Raw genomic sequence first — 21,758 nt, 5'->3', positions numbered from 1 at the left:
CCTTCCATGCCTCCTCCCTTTCATCATAAACAGAATGAACACCCTAATAAATGGTATAGTGAAAAGGCAAACAGCCGCCCATTTCATGGCTCTATATACATAGCAGTCAGTCCAGAGGGACTCAAACAATAGTGATGCCGAAGCTTAATAACTTAAGCTTGGCCTCAAAGGGGGGAATATGAAACAGCCTGTGCGTAAATTCAAAATTGTTTCCAAGTGAACCTAGTCCCTAAAAGTCCAAATAAGTAATATAGGCCCTACAGTCTTTGAATGTTCAGAAAGGATGTAAGACTGAATGTGTATTCAAGGTTGCATCCAGACGGAATGTGGAAGATATGCTAAATCCAAGCTGGCTTGGAATGTGGGGAATATGTGTTAAACTTACCTGGAGGAAATAACCTATCTGATACTCAGATAAAACACTGAAGAAACTAACAAAAATTCTGTTTGCATACAATCACCGTTTGTCTCCTTAATCCTATTTCCTCTGTATAAAAGAGACTGAAAAATGCTACTGGGGGCTCAGTTTTTTATTAGGACAAGAGTCCTCTGAGTCCAGCTGGTTGAAATAAACCAACTTCCTTCTCAGAGTTCTCGTGTCCTGGCCTTCAATACCACACACACCCAATTTCTCTACAATATGGGCTTTGAATGTTTAGAGAGGATGTAAGACTAAACGTGTATTCAAAGTTGCATCCAGACGGAATGTGGGCAAGATGCTAATTCAAGCTCAGCTGAAATGTGGACGATATGTTCATTCAAAACCTACCTGGTACTCAGGCAAAACCTTAACAAAGAAAGTAGTTTTCTTTGATGAAAGCACCATTTGACTCCCCACCCTGTATAAAAGGACCTTGAAAATCTTGTTGGAGGCTCCGGTTTGAAACAAAAATCTCCAGAGTCTGGCTGGCCGTCAATAAACCATTTTTCCTTCTCAAAATCATTCCTGAGTTCTGGCCTTTCTATACACAAATAATTAAACCTCTCTCAAATTCTACAAGAATTTAACCCTCCCAACAATTATGTGAGGTCGATATAACTATTGGATTATTTTGCAGAGAGAGAACCAGTGGCACGCAGAGGTTGAGCAACTCTCCCAAGTTGTACAGAAAGTGGCAGAGGATGGGAGCCCATGCTCTGTCTCCAAATCCAAACTCCTGCCCCCCCCCCCCATGCTGCCTGGCTCCCACTGCGTGGCCACAGGGCTGGGGCACAGAAGGAAAGGAGTTTAACTCTGCTCTCAGAGTCCACAGGCAGGTACCACCACGTGCTGCAGTAAAACTGCTGGTGGCCCCTGCGTGGGCCTTGGCATTCCCAGGGACCCAGGAATGATCTTGTCTTTCCGTGGCCTTAGCTGGCCCAGCCCTGCGTGGTTTTGTTACCAGATTCTACCTAGGTTCTTGGCTATGCTGGAGAAATGAATTTCAAGAGCACACAGGGTGAGTTAGGCCAGTAATTTATTCAGGTAGGGAGAGAAGAGAAAACAACAGAAAACAACAGAGCAGGGGTCCCAGGTAGTGAGGAAGGGGATGAGAAGGGATGAAGAGGGCTGATTTACAGGCTACAGTTCCCCATTCTAGATTATAAGTGCCCAGGGTTACTTGTGTGGCCACAGGACAGAGGGAAAATGGCGACAGCTGCATACAGAGGGCAGGACAGGTACCCAGGCAAAAGAGCCGGGGGAGAGAACTCAAGCCTTGGGGTTTGCTTTCAAATTGCTTATTATTCTGCCCCCTTGCTACTGGCAGGGGAGGGGGCCCCAGCTGTTTGAACTGATTATCCGACCTATCAATTCATTAGTGAGGACCCAATGATAAAGTTTCTAGAGAACATCCAGGACTTTTCCTTGTTCCCAGGAAGGAGTCTTTGTTCTGGGTGGCACAATCCCGGAGTGGGGCTCCTGCAGCAGCCATTGTGGGGGTTCCAGATGTCCACGTGGTCTCCTTGTCAAGTTCCAGATCCATCTATTAATTCCCTACCTTATTAGCCTGCTTCAGTTTGGTGGGAGAAGGGAGTGCACGACTGACACTGCAGGCTTTAGGAAGCTTCCAGAAGGTCCAGGCAGAGAACACTCATTCAACACAGATTTATGCCACGTGCAAGGGAAAGAGGAAATGTCTCCACTCTAGTGGGACTTAAAATGGAGGAGAGGGAGCTAGGGTCGGGCAGGGGACAGAAAATAAACACACAACAAAGGAACAACAAGATGCCCTTGAATGGTGACAGATGTAGATGAAGCAGAACGCTGCACAGTGGAGAGGAGATTAAGCCTGGTGGGAGAGGAGGCCATTCTGGGATGCTAATTTGGTGGTTTGAATCATGTCTCCCAAAAAGACAAGTTCAAGTCTTAATGCGCTTTCCAGTGAGGAGCACCCACCTGTGAGCCAGTCTGGGCTCCTTTGCGGTAGGATCCCACTGAGGGGAGGCCAGACTGAGGAGGGTGGACCTTCGTCCTGCACCCTGCAGTCTCCAGAGCAGCAGAAACTGGCCGTGGAAGCGGAAGCCAGAGCGGGAGGGAGGGGACCGCTGTCCCCACAAGGCCGCCGGCTCCGGGCTCCATTAATATATTTATTCGATCATTGTTCCACAGTGTCTCCACCGGGCATTCATATTTTCTAGAGTTCATAGTGATTATATGAATGAGAGTTGGTTCTATATTCAGCCTCCAGAAATAGAATGGTTGTTTTTGTTGTTTTGGTAGACGCTTCCTACCAGATTAAAGATATTCCATTCAAAATTTTTAAAAAACACCAAAAAACCTGGTTTTTAACCCACCGGTGTGTAGGCTGTCACAGCAGCTCTGGGAAACTGAGGCAGGCAACATGTCCACTCTCACATGGGGGAGGGACAAATGGACAAGACAAATGGAAAGATGCTCTCCAATGGAGACATGGAGACGAAAGCACGGTGTAGTCGCTCAGGGGAGGCCTGATGTGCCTGGGTGGGGGGCTTTCTGAGGGTCAGGCCGGGGAGCCCCGGCTGAGGACAGCCCTGAAAGCGGCGGAAGTTGAACCCCTGGGGGCGGGGGGAAGCACCGGGACTGAGCGGGAAGCGGCTGGGCCCCTGAGAGCCCGTCCACCGTGGCCTGTGCCCCAGGCCTCCGGCGCCGTCCTCGGTGCAGGGAAGACTTGGGGGCTTTAAGCTGGAGAAGAAGGAGCCGTGGCCGGAGGCTGCGACCACCTCTAGGCACGGGGAGGGACGTTCGCAGCGCTGACCCCGCGGAGACCACCCCGAGCCCAGGCCCTGCAGCCCTGCCCGTGGGCGGTGAGGGGTGGCCCGCGGCGGCGGGGGCCGCACGAGGCGCGCGGGGCAGCGGGAGGCGAGGCTGGGGGAGGCCGCGGGGGCCACGGGCTTCTGAGCGCCCACCAGCGAGCCGGCCGTGCGGTTTCCCAGCTCGGCGCCCCGAGCGAAGCAGCGAGTCTGCCGGCCGCTCCGCGCCCTCCCGCCGCAGGGCCAGTAGTGCCGGCGGGGCCCGGGCGCCTCTCGCAAGGCCCCTCCCCGGGGGCGCCCCTTCGCCACCTACTTCCGCTCCGGCCCCGGGACCTGCCCGTAGGGCCCAGGAGGCGGAGGGAGGCCGCGCTGCGGGCGGGCGCCTAGCTGAGCACCCGGGGCGGCGCTCAGCGCGGAGGGAGGGGGCGCCAGCACCCACAGATCACACGTGGACCCCGGCAAACCAGCCCCCTCCCCGCGCTGGGCGCGCGCGCCGCCCCCGCCCCTCCGCGGCCCGGGGATTCGCCGGGTGACCCGTGACGTGCGGGGCGCGGGTTCCACTGGGGGCGGGGTCGGCGGCGGCCAATCCCGGGGCTGTCCGGGGAGAGATCTCGCCGGGGCCGCGCGGGCGGAGGCTGCGCGCCGAGGGCCGGGAGCGGAGCGCTTCGCGGGACGCACTGACCCCGCGCCGGGGCGAGTGGTGAGCAGGGGGCGAGCGGCGGGGAACGCGGCGGGACCACGGCCTCGCACAGCTTCGGGGTCGGGCGGCGGGGCTCGCGGGGCTGCGGGCCGCCCCAGGCCTGGCCCCCGCGCGGCGTCCCGCGTCCTCCCCGGCCCAGCCCCTCCTCGCTGACAGCAGGAGCCAGCGGGGCCGGGGTGCGGGGCCGGGGTGCGGGAGCCGGTGTCCGATGGCCCTGGGCCAGGCGCCCAAGCCAGGCTCCCTCACTCCCTGCACTTCACTCCCCCCACCCCCTTTTTTTCAGACTAAACCGGTTTGGCGACTTGTATTTGGGCGGAGCGCTCACCCCTCCTCCAGCCCTTTAGTCATCCGGTCACACTCCCTGCTCATTTTCTCCGTAAATTTGTCTTTGGGTAACTGTGAGGTAAATATTTCCCAATTCCCACTTCTGTCCTGGTTTGACACCGCAGCGGTTTCGTGTCTGCTTCAAAATAACGACCGGGAAATGTAATTCGTTCATTCGTGCAACAGTGTGTTAGGCTCCTGGTTAACTGTTTGTTAAAATCATAACCCCTAACGTGTTTTTGTTTTTTTTTTTTTTTTTTTGTTTTTTCGTTTGAAAGGATCACTTTTAAGATATTTTTACTGTGGTGACTTATATAACATAAAATTTCCCGTTTCAACTACTTTCAAATATACAATTCATCGGTCTTAATTATATTTGAAAGTTGTGCTGCCATCACCACCAGCCTTTATCAAACTTTCCCAGCACCCCAAACAGAAAACTCTGTATCCTCGAGGCCATAACTCCCATTCTCCAGAGGGCCACTTTTTTAAAAAAAATAGAGCAGTTGTAGATTTACAAAAAAGTTGTATTTTTAGAGCAGTTGTAGATTTACAAAAAAGTTGGGAAGGTAGTACAAAGTTCCCCCTTATCCCAGACACAATTTCCCCTATTTTTAACAGGTTAGGTTAAGATGATACATTGTTACAACTGGTGAATCCATGCTGATACATTGTTATTACCTGAGGCCCACAGTGTGTGCAGATTTCCTTCCTTTTTATCCAGTGACTTTGTCTGTTGATCTCATCCAGGGTACCAGATAGCATTTCATGGTCTGCTCTCCTTTGGCTCCTCTTGACTGTAGCAGTTTCTCAGACTTTCCTTGTTTTTGATGACTTTGATGGGTTTGAGGAGGATGGTCAGGTGAATTGCAGGATGACCCACCCGTTGGGCTGTGATGGTTTTCCAATGGTAAGAACGGGGTTAGGGGTTATTGGAGGAAACCCACAGAGGTGGATTTCTGCTCTCATCACATCAGGGTGCTTCCTGCCAGCCAGGGGTTATTGGAGGAAACCCACAGAGGTGGATTTCTGCTCTCATCACATCAGGGTGCTTCCTGCCAGCCTGGCTTATGACTCTCATCACCACGTACAGTTCTCTGGCTGCTCCACTGTAACAGCCCCTGTAAAAGGGAAGGAAGTCACTGTGCAGCCCCCACCTCAGGAGCAGGAAGTTAGGCTCCCCCGCCTGGAGGGCACAGCTTTTGTTGTAGAATTTGAGAGAAGTTCAATTATTTGAGTATAGAGAGGCCAGGACTCAGGAATGATTTTGAGAAGGAAAAATGGTTTATTGACAGCCAGCTGGACTTGGGAACTTTCTGTTTCAATCCCGACTGGAACAAGATTTTTTAGTCCATTTTATATAGAGAGGAAAGGCCAAATGGTCCTTTTGTTTCAGTTCTCAATAGGCTTGAATTAGCATATATTTCCACATCTTAGGTAAGCTTCAGACATTCGATAAGCTTTAGCATATTTGGTTTGCATTTCCCCTGAATACTTAAAGTTTATAGACCTTGCATTGTTAACCTGTTTCCTGCTCACCAAGGGCAGGACTGCAGCCTTTTATCATCCCATACCCACAAGTCACAGATAGTTTAGGTTATCTCTGAAGAGACAAAGACCCTCCCACCCATAGCCCCACATCACTTCTACATCAATTATTTGGGATTCTTCGCCTGGGAGATTCCTCTCTGTGTCTCTCATCTATTAATTTATCTAGTCTTTTAGATCAGCGTGGACTCATGGGTATTTATTTTAATTTGGGGGTTATAGTCCAATACTACTTTATTCTGTTCAAACTGTTCTCGCTTTGGCCACTGGGAGCTCCTGAGGCTGACTTCTGTGCTCCCTCTTGTGTGTTTCTAGAGCCTTTTGCTGTTGCAGACACGTTTATTGTGGGCTCTGGTGTGAACCTCAGACGGCCTGGTGAGCCTAGCAAGGGTGTTGCTATTCTCCCTTATCTAGAGGAAGGAAACAGCCCGGAGGTGGGCGTGGCCACCCCAGAGGAGGCCACTGCGGGGCGCCTGTGGTCTAACTGAGGCTCCTTGTGTCACATGTCAGTGAGTCTCCTGGGCTCTCCCTTCCCCGCAGGTTCTGTCAAATCCTGCTTTTTGCCTCCGTGGCTTTCTCTCTTTGGCTTTCACTCCAGGAACTGGGTTCCCCCATCCTGGTGGGCCATGCCCCATTACCTGAAGCAGCCTCTGAAAGGCCCACACCCACCAGAGGGGTTCACTTAAGGCCTCCTTTTCCTGGGAACACACAGCTGCAAACAGAGTCGCGCAGGCAATGACCCTCACAAACCTAATGCTGATTTTTAAAAACCCCATTTACATGGAGTTAACACCAGTGAAAATGAACTATTGTTTATGGCTGCAGCTAGATCTAAAGCTTGAGAACAGGGAGGGAGTGATTCTCACCATTATGATGCATCCCTTGAGCATCTTATTTTCGCAGACACAGGCTCTCATCGTTTTTCTTGGTTTCTTTACATCCCTGGAGCTAATCCTCGGGCACTGTGAGCTGCAGTTGTGTGCTAGTGGCGTGCACGCTGTGCTGCTGTGGGAGCTCAAAGAAATCACCTCTCCCTGGGACTCCCCATCTTTCCAGAGAACGTGGCTAGGGTTGCTTGCCCTCGTCCAGCAGGAACTGTGGAGGCACCTGCTGTGTGTCAGGAGCTGTGTGCCTGTGCTGTAATGTTGTTATTTTTAGGTGGTGCTGGGGATTGAACCCTGGACTTCATACATGTGAGGCAGGCACTCAACCACTGAGTACAGCTGCTCCTTGTGCAGTTGACTGTCTGCTCTGGCAGCACCGGGCTTGATTCTGGGGTCAGCTGGACTCGGCCTGTGAACTCCTTGTCCAGTGGGGGCAGCAATGTTAAAGAGTAATTACGCGGGCACGTTACAATTGCAGAGAAGTCCCGGTGCACCCTGAGGTGTCTCTGCAGGACCCAGCCCAACAGCTCAGGGAAGACCTGCAGAGAGGAGCTTTCAGCTGAGACCTCCAGCTGGAAAGGAGTTTGCTGAGCAGGACAGGAAGGGTGTTCTCGGCAGAGGAACAGTGTTTTCAGAGTTCTTGGGCCAAAAGTGCATGGCTCTCTCTAGGCCAGGAGAGGGTTGGGTTTGGCTGTGGGGTCGAGGCAGGCAGTGGTGGGAAAAGAGCTGGGAGAAGACTGGGCTGTCCAGGGCTGAGCCGGGAAAGGCTTTTTGACTTTCTCCCTCAAGGGCTGCAACCTGCATTTTAACACTTGACCTGAGTGTGGGAGGGGCCTACAGAGGTCAGTGAGGCCGAAGATCAGTGAAGCCGAAGGTCAGTGAGGCTGAAGGAAGTCAATGAGGCTGGAGGAGGTCAGTGAGGCCGGAAGACGTCAGTGAGGTGGAGGGCCAGGAGACTGGGGGCCCTCAGGGTGGGGGAGCGCTTGGACTTGAGTAGTTGGGAGCCCCTGGAGGGTCTCGGGGCTCAATGGACCTGAGGTCGGCTCTTAGAGGATGAGGCGCAGGGTCTATGAAGGATGAACCTGACTGTTTTCATTCCTTGCTGCATTCCTGGTGTAGTGGTTAACCATCTTCACCTTCCTGTTAGCTGACCTGGGTAAGTCCAACAAACCAAAGGATAGGTGTACAGCTCTGCTGAGGCTCAGGGCCCAGCTGGCACATGGACAGTCCAGAGAGTCAAGTCTCCTGAGGATACATCATCCCTAGTACCAAACAGGTCAGTAAAAGTGACAGAAGAGGCATGTGTAGGGAGGGCACATCTGAGTCCAACTCCATCACACTCAGGAACACAAATTCCAAAGTAGGGCCAACTGACAAAGCACTGAACTCCAGAGCCAACTGCCATGACTGTAGAAACTGTGTGTCTCCATAGCCCTCAGATGCACCAGTACCTGGGGTTGTATCTACTTTGGCTGTCTCTAGGAGCAAAACTATTTTTACTGCTTTTATTTTTTAAAACCAGGATCCAAACTTCACCATCATGGTTGGTTATTATGTCTGTTTAGTCTTTAATTAAGAACAGCCATTTTTTATTTTTCATGATACTGACGTTTCAAAAGTTATCTTATGGAATGTCCCATATTCTGGATTTATCTGACTTTTCTTCAGAGTGTGGTTTAGGTCATTTTTTATCCTTCATATTATCTGTAAACTGGAATTCAGGTCTAGAGGTTTGAATAGATTCATCAGGTCAAACAATTTTGGCAAGAATATTTCAAGGGTGAGGGTGTGTGATTCATGTGGCGTCATGCTGGAAGCGTGTGCTGATTTGACCCTCTGCCAGCAGGGTTGCGTTTGGCTCCTTGTAAGCTGGAGACCACCAGCTCTTGCCCTCCACAGAGAGCTCAGGAGGCAGTCTGGGGGGAGTGGGGTGCTCTGGCATCATGGGGCTGGCCGTCCCAGCACTTTCACCTAATGGTTTAGCATCAGCTGGGGTCCTTGTCTTAATATAATGGTAATGCTAATTCTGTTGTCCCTTCTATACTTAACTGGCATTCTTTAATCCCCAGTTTTACTCATTTAGTCCATATCCACTCATTTTTATCCAGGTTTAGTGGTTTTAAGGATCCTTTAAAGCCCAGCATGGAGGCTGGGATGTGGACATCTGCTCTAAGCGCAGAGGTGGCTGCTGGTGGCAGGTTTTAAAGGGCTTTCAACATGGAGCCTCAGGAAAACGGACTTGGTCCAGTGGTTAGGGCATCCATCTACCACATGGGAAGTCCGCGGTTCAAACCCCGGGCCTCCTTGACCCATGTGGAGCTGGGCCACGTGCAGTGCTGATGCGCACAAGGAGTGCCATGCCACGCAGGGGTGTCCCCCTCATAGGGGAGCACCATGTGCAAGGAGTGTGCCCTGTAAGGAGAGCCTCCCAGCACAAAAGAAAGTGCAGCCTGCCTGAGAATGGTGCTACCCACACAGAGAGCTGACTCAACAAGATGACGCAGCAAAAAGAGACACAGATTTCCCGTGCCACTACACTAAGTGCAGAGGTAGCTGCTGTTGCAGATTTTTATTTTAATATAATAATCTTCATTTTTAAAGAGGTTTTAGATTATAGAAAACTTATATTGAAATTATGAGGGATTCCTCTGTACCCTCCTTCCTCTCCCACATTATCCCTTTAAAAAAAAATGTAGCAGTACAATTTATTATGATGTATCTGTAAAATCCACTCAAAAAAAAATGCACATTTGTCCAATGATGTCCCCTTGATACTGATGACTATGCTTATAAGCCTGTGTGCTTTAAATTTCAACTAGACCTAGAGCTGCAGGGTGCCTAAGAGTTACCTCCCAAGAGCCTCCATGTTGCTCAAATATGGCCACTCTCTAAGCCAAACTCAGTAAGTAAATGCATTACCTTCCCCCCAGTGTGGGACATGACTTCTGGGGAAGAGCCTCCCTGGCCCCAAGAGATTACTACCATCACCAGCTGGTGATGCAACTAGAAAAAGACCTTGAATAAAAGGGGGAAATGGTAGAGACAAATGAGTTTATATGGCTAAGAGACTTCAAAATGAGTCAGGAGGTCATCAGAGGGGTTGCACTTATGCACATCTCAGCAGGATCTCAGAGACAGCCAACGTAGATACAACCCCAGGTAGTGGTGCTCCTGAGTCCTACAGAACCACCTAGGACCTATGATTATGGCAGATGACTTTGAGTTCAGTGCCTTGCCAGTGGGTCCTACTTTGGAATTTGTGCTCCTGAGTGTGATGGAGTTGAAGTCAGATGTGACTTATCTACAAATGCCTCTTCTGTCACTTTTACTGTACTTGTGCTTGGTGCTGGGGTTAGTTGATGCTCAAGAGACTTGAATCTCTGGACTGTCCATGTGCCAGCTGGGCCCTCAGCCTCAGCACAGTTGCTACTCTCCAGTTCGTTTGATTTACCCAGGTCAGCTAACAAGGAGGTGAGGATGGTCAACTCCCATACCAAGGAAATGAGAGCGTCTACAACTGCAAACAGGAGAATCCCATCCATCAGCCATTTGGCATCTACGCCCCCTCTCACTTTAGAGGTGGAGTGGGCATCACCATCCCAGGGTCCTCAAGATGGAGGAATAAAATATGGATTAGAGTGGACTTACTGGTATTCTACTGTAGAACTACTGTGACTCTAGCAATGGAAGAAGTTGTGTCATTGATGTGGAGACAGTGGCCCCAGGAGTTGCTGAAGGAAGGGAGGGGGAAAAAGAAGTGTGATATGGGGGCATTTTTGAGATTTGGAGTTGTCCTGAATGATAATGCAGGGACAGATGCAGGGCATTGTATATCCTGCCATAAACCACTGAATGGACTGGGAGAGTCTAAACTACAATGTAAACTATAATTCTTGCCATATAGCAGTGCTCTGAAATGTATTCCTCAACTGCAGTGAATGCACCACACTAATGAAAGAAGTTGTTGATGTGGGAGGAGTGGTGTGGGGAGTAGGGTATATGGGAACCTATTATATTTTTTAACATAATATTTTGTGTGATCTGTGTATCTTTTAAAAAATAAAAAATAAATGAAAAAATGCACATTTAAAAAAAGACTCACTTGTAGTAAGGACTACCTACAATAATAATCTAAAAAATAAAACCATCATTGTGACATTTATCAGTACTTCACACATCTAACAAATACTGAAGGAGTCAACTACCATTGTCATCACTTCTTTAAAGCCAAAAACTTAAGCAAAAATCAGAATTAGGAGAAACTTCAGAATGTTCACATTTGTATACATTTTTGGCTGAAGTTTCAAAGATTCCACATATAACAAAAACAGAACTTTGAAGCAAAATGAATATTAAAAACATTTAGTCCTTCTGACAAACTTACTCTAAAGAAGCAGGAAAAACAGTGAAGAGTAACAGCAGTATATTTTTAGGAGTGAAAGTAATCACTTCCTTTATCATAAAACAAAGGTCAATGAGTCAGCATTTTAGTAACACTGACCAAGTTCATTTTCTATTTAAGAAATCGCTTTTCAAGTTTTGCCTTTAAAATGTATCCATCCATATATTTGTATTAAACATATGTAAAACCTGTTAGAAAGAAATCTTCTGGAAGAAAATAAGGCTCACCCAATTGTGGAGAAGAAAAGAATTTATTCTCCATCTTGCAAGAAGGGGCGCACAACCAGAAAACGTGGCTGGCGCCCCGAACAAAGAAAAATGACACAATTTATACCCTCAACCTAGCACACAAGCCCTTCCTCTGCTTCTCCATAGATTGCATACTTCAGAAGTTACAGCCTCTCTGAGAAGATCTAACTTTCCCTTGTACAAGTTTGGGATTAACCGCTTCCCCCACCACATTCCAACCATTTTAGTTTTTACCTGCTCCCCTTTCCCAAATAAGAAAATGGAATTTAGTGCTGAATTGGTATTGACTTAGCTCTTTCTTGGGCATCTTTTTTACTGCCTATAGGACTGGCTTAAGCTGGTTTCCTTTGTTGCTGTTTAACCCAGGAGTGGGAGACTGAGGCAGTAGGCTACCAGGTTACATTAATTAATATTTTCTTCCTTTATGTGAAAACTAAACTAATCTTCATTTCTTACAATTGCCCCTATTTCTTTTAAATTCTTTTTAGTTTTCACATTTCTGTTCTTCAAATTTTCTAAGTGCTATCTCACACTTCATCATAAGAATCTCCTTTAAGGGGGTACAGATTGTTTTGCTTACACTGTATGGGCATTTGTTTGGTTAGGGCAGTTTCAATGAGTCTTTGAACTAGCCCTCGGGCACATGGAATGATACAGCATCCGACTGTGGTAAGCACCCCAGCTGAGATAATGAGGGAAGTTAAGATGGACAGTGCAACCCCTTCCATTTTCCAAACCAATTTTCAAGCCATCCTGTAAGTGAATTACTAATGTCAGAATTCTCTGCTAGTTCCTCAGATAGGGCTGCTAGGCCTTGTAAAGCTTTAGTGATAGTTCCATCAGGGGCAGTGTTATTGGGGATAAATGTACAGCAACTACCTCCAATTTAACACAGACTCCCCCTTTCTCAGCTAGCATCATAGCTAAGACCCTTCTATTTTCCCATGCCAAAACCTAGTAGCACCTAATTGTTCTGCAATTCCCTTAACTGCATTCCTGGTGTAATTAATAAATCTCTGTTGGTTATAATAGATATAATTAATCCAGTCTACATTTTTATTAATGGTGACCCACCAGAACAAGAATGACTCAAACCCAGCTGCTACCTGATTTCTAGCCTTAAACTCATCTGGGACTCCTCAGGGAACTCCTATATTCTCTAAATAGATCCAGTCATCAAAAGAACCAAGTAAACTTCTTTTCTCTCTCCCTCCCTGGGATGATATTCTTGCTTCTTTTTCAAATGCCAGGGTGAATGGGATAGCCAATTGGGCTAGAGCACAGGTTCTGCCCCACCTCTCAGGCAGTATTGGTCAGAGAACACCCTTTCCACAGCACCACCACAGGTCTGCTCGAGGTCTGACCAAACTGGAGAAATTGTCAGTATGATCACTGCTTACATTCCACGCTTGTGTACACGAGGCCATAGTTCCAAGGTCCTGGAATCCTTTCCCCTGTCTAGAGAGACAAGCAGAGTGATTCCCTGGGCCCAGATAGGAGGCAGGTATGGCCTTGATGTTTCCATTTTTGACTGGTGGGAAGAGAGAGGATAATGTACTACTATTTTCACCAGGAGTAGCATTTTGAAAGAGGAGTATCATGCACTTAAACTCTTTTTCATGCTTTTCCATACCAAGCGGAAAGGGTACAATATGAGCTGTGGGGCGGCCTGTTGCACAAGCATAACAGTTGCTTTTGTTTAGACTCTGAACTGTATATTTGATCCATTTTACCCAGGCATTTATGTCCTCATACCCTGTCTCTATTTCTATCATTTACTTTATATCTTCTGCCTTAAGTACCCTAATGGCTTTGGGATCATTTTGAATTGGGGAACTGGCCTTTGGTGGGTTTTCCTGTGGTATATCTGAAGGGTTAACTGGAGAGGGCATTACAGGGGGAGGAAGGACTGGGATACAGAACTTCCCCAGAGGATCTTTACCTGTAACACCTGCTCCCATTCGATATAATGTATCGACACTTGGTCCCTGCCGCTGATCTTAATTTCTAATTTGTTTGCTTTCTTAATGGTTATTACTACTGGATTGCACTGAAGACTTTTGCAGTCTGTTGGGGTATTACCTTTATAAAAGGTTATCTTACCTTTTAATGGCCTTGAACTTGGTGAGACCCATCCCAAATTCATGGTCTATCCCTTATACTGGGTAGTCCACCATATATCATCCCAGAAAGGACAAGGAGGGGCTCGACTGTAACCATTCCCCACTGGCTCTGGGCATAGGTATTTATTTTCCCCACTCAGCCATCACTGGTGCTTTAAATTCCCACAGTCTATTATTGGCAGGCATCAAACTGCACCATCTGGGACTCCAGGCCTTCAAGTCACATTTATAACTAATTTGATGGGGCTAGTTGCTTCTGGTGTTTGGAACATCGAGGCTAGTAAGATTACTTTCACCTGTAATTTACAGTCTGAATTTCTCCTTTTGTATTCTGATAGGACTAGGGCCATTGTTAATTAGGACAATACACAGCTCAAACCCCTGCCCCCACCCAGTTATTGTTTTTTCAGTGTGATCTTTAAGGGATCTGGGGCTGAAATTATTTTTCAAGACTTAGACGAAGTTGTTGGGTACTTATCCTACAGTTAAGGTAGTGGTCCCTTTACTCAAGTGTAAGGACTCCAGCCTTTTTCTGCAGTTTGGACTGCTGTTTCAGTTGTCAGCAAGACTTGATAAGGTCCTTCCGAGGTTGGTTAGAGTTTGGGCTCTTTCCACAACTTAATTAGGACCCAGCTGCCAGGTTGGTGTTGGTGGACTGCAAATTCAAGAGGCGGAGTCTGAGCCAGGAAACCCCAATGTCTGAGGGGTGACAAAGTAGAAGACAGGGCCAGTATATAATTTTGAAGAAAGAGATCCTTCCACTCAAAGAAGGGGAGTTCTCCAGACTTCCCAGGGAAGGGCAGACCAAAAAGCATTTCATAAGGAGAAATTCCTAGTTCCCTCCTAGGGGCAGTTGGGATTCTTAACAGAGCTATAGGGAAACATTTAACCCATGGTAATTGGGTTTCTAAGACCAACTTAGAGAGATTTTTTTTAAGGTTTGGTTCATTCTTTCCACTTTCCCTGAGGATGGTGGGTGCCAGGGTGTATGGAAGTTCCATGTGATACCTAGACCCTGCATAATATTTTGCAACACTCTGGATATAAAGTGACTACCATTGTTTGAATCTATGTTTTCTACTAACCCGTATTGGGGAATGATTTGTTCAAGGATAATTTTTGAAGTCCCTGATGCTGTAGCTGAAGCTAGAGGGTATGCTTCTACCCACCCTGTCAGGTGATCCGCAATAACCAGAACATACTTTAATCAACCTATAGGGGGCATTTCAGTACAATCAACCTGAATGCTCTGGAATGGTTTGAGGCCAGGCTCCCTCCCCCTGGCACTTGTTTTCTTAAAACTTTCTTATTAACTTTTTGACAGATTATGCACTGTTCACTTATTTGTTTGGCTATAGTATAAAGGCCCATACACCCGAAATGCTTGTGGACCAGGTCACACATGGCCTGTACTCCCCAGTGACTCTCTTAGTGCAAAACCACTAGTACTTCCCTAATTATTTGCTTATTCAACATCTGCCGACCATCTGGGAGGAGCCACTTCCCTTGGGTATCTAAGGTTGCCCCTAGTTGTTCTAGTTCTTTTACTCTCTTTTCAGAGAATCCAGGGATTCTAATTTCTTTGGGGATGGTGGTTATCAGGACCATTAATTCCAGGGGGGTACAGAGGGAAGCCTCTTTGGCCTTTTCTTTTTTTTTCTTTTTTCTTTTTTTTTAAAAGATTTATTTATTTATTTAATTCCCCCCCTCCCTTGTTCTTGGTGTCTATTTGCTGCGTCTTGTTTCTTGTCCGCTTCTGTTGTCGTCAGCGGCACGGTAAGTGTGGGCGGCGCCATTCCTGGGCAGGCTGCACTTTCTTTTCACGCTGGGCGGCTTTCCTCACGGGCGCACTCCTTGCGCGTGGGGGCTCCCCCACGCGGGGGACACCCTTGCGTGGCACAGCACTCCTTGCGCGCATCAGCACTGCGCATGGCCAGCTCCACACGGGTCAAGGAGGCCCGGGGTTTGAACCACGGACCTCCCATATGGTAGACAGATGCCCTAACCACTGGGCCAAAGTCCGTTTCCCTCTCTTTGGCCTTTTCATCTGCTAGTCTGTTGCCTTTTGCTTCAAAAGTGTGACACTTCTGATGCCCATTTATATGTACCACAGATACTTCCCTTGGTAAGAACAGACTGGCTAACACTTGTTTTACCAGTTCCATATGGATTAATTCCTTCCCTCTGCTATTGATCAATCCCCTTTTTTCCCAAATTTTTCCAAAGATGTGGACCATGCCAAAGGCATATTTAGACTCTGTGTAGACTGTACCATCTTTTTCCTCTAACAACTTTAGGGCTTGATTTCATGCATACAGCTCACAAATTTGAGCTGACCAATCATTGGGCAGTAGGCCAGCTTCTTTCACATCACAAGTTAGTCCATCAACAACAGCATAGCCATTATGCCTTTTTCTTTCCAGGACCTTAGGAGACCCATCTATAAACAATTTTTCTCCCAAATGTAAGGGAAGGTCCCCTAGGTCAGGCCGGACTCGGGTTTGGTATTCAATTAAGTCTAAACAATCATGTTCAGGAGTTTCTACCTGGTTGGGACCCTTTCCATAGGAAAGAAGATGGTTCAGACTATGATCAATTGTCAGTAATAAATCGTCTTTTTCCTTTAGAATCGCCTCATATTTCAGAATTTGGGAATCTGTTAACCATCTTCCTGCTTTTTGAGATAAAATAGTCCTGACCTGATGAGGAGTGCTAACTAAGGCCCCTCCTGCTTTCTTCTACTAAGAGAGCAGTTACTGCCACAGCCTGAACACAGCCTGGCCATTCCCTGGAGACAGGGTCCAGGATTCTGGAAAGGAAGGCCATGGGTTTCCTTTGGCCTCCCCAGATCTGGGTTTGGACTCCCAAGGCTGTCCCCTTATCTGCTGTCACAAACAGATGGAAATGTTTCTTGAGGAAGGGAACGACTAGAACAGGGGCTTGCACCAATGCCTATTGAACCCCTCTAAGGCCTTTACTTCCTTCTCCTTCCGTTCTAATTTGTCATGCGCTTCCTCCAACAGTTTTTGGTATAACCATTTGGTTTGGGATGCATAAGAATCTATCCATAATCTACAATATCCCACCAATCCCAAAAATCTTCTTAGTTCTCTTTTTGTCTGGGGGAAGAGGTAATTCTATAATGACCTGAATTCTTTCGGGATTTATCTTCCTCCTTCCCTCACTAATGAGATCACCCAGGTATTTGACTTCCCTTTCTACAAATTGTAGCTTACTTTTTGACACTCTTCACCCTTGATCCCCCAGGAAATTCAATTAGCTCTTTGTAGTTCAGACCACTATCTGCCCTTCTTCGCCTGATAATAGCATATCATCTACATATTATAAAAGGGAAATTTCAGGTGGGAGTGGAAATTTCTCCAATACTTTTTCCAGTTCCTGCCCAAAGAGGTTGGGGGATTCTGTGAAGACTTGGGGTAAAACTGTCCACCTATATTTGTTTTCTTCCAGTAGAGGGATCCTCCCACTCAAAGGCAAACAAGTCTCTACTCTCTGAATCAAGGGGACAGACCCAAAGGGCATCCTTTAGATCTATTACACTAGTAACCATTTATGATGGCAGGGGATCTTACTAAGGAGAGTGTATGGATTTGGGACACCCACCTGAATGATTTGATTAATGGCCCTTAGATCCTGTATCATCCTCCAACTACTGTCTGATTTCTGAACAGGCAAGATAGGAGAATTGAAGGGAGACATGCAGGGCTCCAAGAGTCCATCCGGAAGGAGGCCTTTGATGATGGGTTGAAGTCCTTGCCTCCCCTTAAGGGGAATGGGATATCATCTTTGACAGATAATTTCCCCTTCCTTTTTCAATTTAATTTTAATAGGGGTACCTGCAAACCCTCTCTATTCCCTTCTCTTACCCACACTTCCTCTTTGCTTTCTTTTTCATCTTCTTCAGTGAGCATGGTTAAGACAACTTCTATCTGCCCATCCCTTACTTCCAAATCTAAACCCATGAATACTATTAAGTCCCTTCCCTACAAATTACTCCTGGCTTCTGGGATGTACAACAAAGGGCTTACAATTCGATTGTCTGCCCAACAAATATTAGTGAGAGAAAGAATGGGGACCTCAAATCCTTCTCCTTTTACCCCTGAGACTGTAAGGGAACTTCCAGATAATTTCATTCCTCTGGGGAGATGAGTCAAAGAGGATCTGGCAGGCCAGTGTCCACTAGAAATGTAATTTCTTCCTGATATGGGTCCACCCTTAGATTTACTAAAGGCTCTGGGTGGACTTTTTAATCCTGAAAATCCATTAGGGGAATTACTTGACTTTCTTTAAACTCAGGCATTCCCTTTTGAAATGATCAGGCCTCCCACAGTGATAGCGCGCAGTAGAGCCTAGCCTTCTCCTAGTCCCCTTATCTAAATAAGCCCATTTTGCATCTTTATCTCACCTTTGCTTGTTTCCTCCCTGACTGGTCTCCAGTCTTTTCCTAACCATTTGATCCACTGTGCTAATCATAACCTTTGCTTTCTGTTTCTGCTTTTCCTCCTCTCTCCTTCCAAACACTTTCTGGGACTCTCTCAATAACTCTTCCAATGGCTTATCCATCCATCCTTCTATTTTCTGAATCCTCTTCTGAATGTCAGGCTAAGACCCTTTCACATAGCTGACTTTTAACACTCCCTGAGCCACAGGATCATCAGGGTCCATCCCTGAATATTTCCTCACTTGGTCCCTCAATCATTGCAGGTAATCAGAGGAGTTCCATCCTTCTCCTGGGCTACTTCAAAGGCCTTATTCAAGTTTTGAGATTTGGGTACAGCCAATTTGATCCCCTGTATAATGAGGTCTCTAAGATCTTTCATTTGTGCTCTGTCCCCCAGGTCATTACTATCCCAATTAGGGTCTGTGTTTGGGAACTTCTGTTGTGCTGCCATTACCCCCTGTCCGGGTGGATGCTGCCTTTCCCACTCCTTCATAGCTGCCCTCCACACCATTTCTTATCCCATAAAGAGAATATTCAGTATGGACATAAATTCAGGCCAGGTGTATAAACTAGGACTTAGGGATTGATCTACTTGTTAAGCCAGCCCCACTGGATCTTTCATTAGAGATTTCATCTCCTTTTTGAAGTTCCTTACTTCAGTACTTGTCAGTGGGGCATTTACATAGCCAATCTCCCCTGGCCTCATTGGTACTTCTCTCAGCGGATACAAAGGCTCAATGGAGTTTTGTTCTTTCACTCTCTGTTCCGCAGATGCTGTGGGGAATGGAAAATTTTGTATATCTAACACTGTTCCAATTCTTTCCTCAGCTGTTGGTGGGTTGTAACTGGTGGGGCTGTTGGCCCTGCTTGATTCTCCGGTTCCCCAGGGTTTACAATGAGTTCTATCAGGCCCTCCAATTCTAATGGTCCTTCTCCTGAGAGGGGAGGGGAAACTTAAGAAGGAGGGAGATTAGACAAGGGGTCCCAGGGTTTAGTTTCTACAGCTTTTGTTTCTGCAGCCTTAGTTTCTGCAAGTTTAGTTTTGGGGCCTGGATTTTCAGCTTTCATAGGATAGAAAGTGCCCCCCTTTCCCTTTAACCAGCACATGACATAGTCAGACTTTTCTTTGGAGAAAGGTGTTTTTCCATTAACATACAATACAAGGTCAGCACAAAGCCAATCCTCATCTGCCCCATATTTTGGCCAGAATTCATCAGGCAGTAAAGTACTTTCCTTGGTCCAGATACAACAGCAGTATTTAATCATTTTCCTCTTGTCTTTTCCCTTGGTCTGATCACTATTGGTCCAATGCCTTAACATCCTCCCTAGTGGACTAACTGGAGGAATGTCTCCGGGGGATCCTACAGATATCCCCTTCCCCTTTTTCCCAGTCAACTGGCTGCCTCTATTTCCCATTCTAAATCTTGTCTGGGTCTCTTTCTTTTGAATCTTTTGCTTTGTCCGTATCTGGCCCTTTCCCTCACGGGAGAAGGGAAATGTGAATTGGGACTCCGCACTCGCTTCACACTGTATGTCACATGTCTCATGCACACAGTGAATCTTAGACTCATCAGAATTCTCGACCACCAAGGTAATACTTGATAGCCTTTGCTCTTACAAGTCCATGCATGGAGTCACCTGGTCAACAAGAGGCAGATTTTCCGTTCCCTTTTTCTTGTCCACAATCAGCAGTTCTAAGCATCTGTTTTTGGGCCTCCTGGCTGTCAGAGGCAAGGCCCCTGCCAGTGGAGTACAAGACTGCTTAAACAGCGGGGCGTGCCTCCCTGTCATCCACCCCAGGGGTCCTCTCTCTGAAGCCTCAGAATCCCAGGCGAGCCCCCAAAGCTGTTAGAAAGAAATCTTCTGGAAGAAAATAAGGCTCACCTGATTGTGGAGAAGAAAAGAATTTATTCTCAATCTCGCAAGAAGGGGTGCACAACCAGAAAATGTGGCTGGCGCACCAAACAAAGGAAAATAACACAATTTATACCCCTAAGCCTAGCACGCAAGCCCTTCTGTTTCTCCATAGATTGGGTACTTCAGAAGTTACAGTCTATCTGAGAAGATCTAACTTTCCCGGCACACAAGTTTGTGATTAACTGCTTCCCCTATCACATTCCAACCATTTAGTTTTTACCTGCTCCCCATTGCCAAATAAGGAATGGAATTTAGTGCTGAATTGGTAGTGAGTTAGCTCTTTCTTGGGCATCTTTTTTACTGCCTATAAGACTGGCTTAAGCTGGTTTCCTTTGTTGCTGTTTAACCCAGGAGTGGGAGACTGAGGCAGTAGGCTGCCAGCTTACATTAATCAATATTTTCTTCCTTTATGTGAAAACTAAACTAATCTTCATTTCTTACAAAACCATGCTCAAAATTCTAATCTTAGGTATATGCCATAATTTATCAAAGCACAGTCCAAATACTGCACCATTTATGTTTATATGCTTAATCTGAAAGACTTATATTACAAACAGGAGTTTTGCTCTGTTTCTCCAAAGTAAATGTCCCTGTGTCTAAAATTTTAAATGATTATCAAAAAAGACAGATTCAATAATTCATGCTGTGCATTTTCCTTCATTGGGCTTTGATAAACTCTTCTCCAAATCTCTCACCCTTGTTTTTTCCTATTGACTATAGCACCCCCTTTAGTATCTCTTGCAAACCTGGTCTTTTGGTAACATATTCTATCAGGTTTTTCTTAATGAAGACTTTGAACTCATCCTCATTTTTAGAGGACAACTTTGCCAGAATTTTTGCCTGGCAGTTTTTTTCTTTCAGTATCTGTATTAGTCAGCCAAAGGGATCCTGATGCAAAACACCAGAAATCTGCTGGGCATTGTAAAGAGTATTTATTTGGGGTAGGAGCTTACAGATACCAGGCCAGGAAGCATAAGTTACTTCCCTCACCAAAGTCTATTTGGAGCAAAATGGCTGCCAACATCTGCAAGGGTTCAGGCTTCCTGGTTTCCTACCTTCCTGAGGCTGGTTTCTCTTTCCTCTGCATGCTGACTTCCCAAGGCTTCAGTTTAAGTCTTCAGCATCAAACTCCAACATCAAAACTTCAGCATGTTCTTCACCATGCCTTTTATCTGTGAGTCCCCACCTACCAAGGGGTGGGGACTCAGTGCCCTAATCATAACTCAATCATGCCCAGATACAGATCAGATTACTCATATAATCCAGTATTTCTTTTTGAAATTCATCCATTATATAAAACTGCTACAGTACCTTAAATATTTCATACCATTTTCTTCTCTCCTCTGTGGTTTCTGATAAGAGGTTAGCACTTAATCTTACTGAGTTTCCCTTGTATGTGATGCTTTTTTGGGAGGGATTTTTAAAAAAAAATATTTTCAAAGAGGTCTTAGATTACAGAAAAGTTATATAAAAATATATAGGGGATTTTCAGATGATGCTTTTCTTTTGCTGCTTTCAGAATGCTTTATCTCTGATATTCATCATTCTGAATAGTAGCTGTCTTGGGGGTAGATCTATTGAGATTTATTATGTTTGGGCTGTTTTGTCCTTCTTGGATATTGATATTTATGTCCTTCATAAGGGTTGGGAAGTTTTCAGTCATTATTTCTGCAAAATTCTTTCTGCCCAATTCCATTCTCTTCTCCTTCTGGGACACTGGTAATGCAAATACCTGTATGTTTTGAATTGTCAGTCAGTTCCCTGAGACTCCATTCCATTTTTTCCATTCTGTTTTCTATTTGTTTTCCTGTCTTTTCCAGTTCAGATGTTCTGTCCTTGAAATCATTACTTTTGTCTTCAAGCAATTCACATCTGCTCTTATGTGCCTCTAATGTATTTTCAATCTCATCCATCATGTCTTTCATTCCCATAAGGTTTTT

General features: G+C 46.4%; 1 protein-coding gene across 2 annotated transcripts in view; it reads left to right on the top strand.

Moving 5' to 3' along the window:
• The first annotated feature begins 3,788 nt into the window (after window positions 1-3,788).
• The window catches only part of LOC101418694 (tripartite motif-containing protein 26-like), a 32,897-nt gene continuing 14,927 nt past the window's right edge, over window positions 3,789-21,758 (top strand). The window contains exon 1 of one of the 2 annotated variants that reach the window (XM_058285451.2): window positions 3,789-3,910. The gene's annotated coding sequence lies outside the window, so the exon portion shown is untranslated. The remainder of the gene's footprint in view (window positions 3,911-21,758) is intronic. The other variant, XM_071211043.1, reaches the window with a different exon arrangement.

The sequence above is a fragment of the Dasypus novemcinctus genome, chromosome 22 (assembly GCF_030445035.2).
Source record: "Dasypus novemcinctus isolate mDasNov1 chromosome 22, mDasNov1.1.hap2, whole genome shotgun sequence".
In the NCBI taxonomy this organism is placed as follows: Eukaryota; Metazoa; Chordata; class Mammalia; order Cingulata; family Dasypodidae; genus Dasypus; species Dasypus novemcinctus.
The sequence above is the reverse complement of the archived record's forward strand: the minus strand, read 5'-3'. Positions and strand labels throughout refer to the sequence as shown.